This window comes from Octodon degus, unplaced genomic scaffold, assembly GCF_000260255.1.
Source record: "Octodon degus isolate 3935 unplaced genomic scaffold, OctDeg1.0 scaffold00067, whole genome shotgun sequence".
Lineage (NCBI taxonomy): Eukaryota > Metazoa > Chordata > Mammalia > Rodentia > Octodontidae > Octodon > Octodon degus.
In genome coordinates this window covers 176,013-176,591 of record NW_004524643.1, presented here as the reverse complement: position 1 = coordinate 176,591, position 579 = coordinate 176,013, and positions in this window count along the sequence as shown.

Below are 579 nucleotides of genomic sequence, written 5' to 3'. Positions count from 1 at the left end.
CCTGTCCCACTACTGACAATTTTAGAGTTAATAATCTGACATTTTAGGAAAAGGAAAGGGTAGAAGCAAGCATAACAGCAATTTATTTTCCTTACAGTAAAATATTTGCCTATACATTTTAATTCAGAACACAAGTTTCCACCCAAGCACCATCTCATGTTCATCTGTAGCTAATGGATTTATCAGGAAAATAAAAAGTTCTTTATCTAACAGAAACACACTTTGCCAACATAGCATTTTATTGTGGGGAGTTGCGTTTGTGGCATTAGAAATGAGCTCAGGGCTGTGATTGTGGCAGTCACATACTTCACTGCAAAGGCATTTGACATCTAAGTCCAGTTCTCCTCCAGGAATTTCTCAAAATGGTGTGCACTCTGTCGTCCCAGGAACCTCCAGGTTCTCGGCCACTCGATGTAAGCCAAGCATCAACTGCTCCGGCTCACAGGGCATCGGCACACAACTCTTCCCTGTATGTGTCACTGAAGATTCTCCTGCTCTTATTCTTGAGCTTCAGAGCTGAAGACCTTCTGGAGTGTATGGGCGCAGAGTTGAGAGACAGAACAGATCAGGTATGTTAGT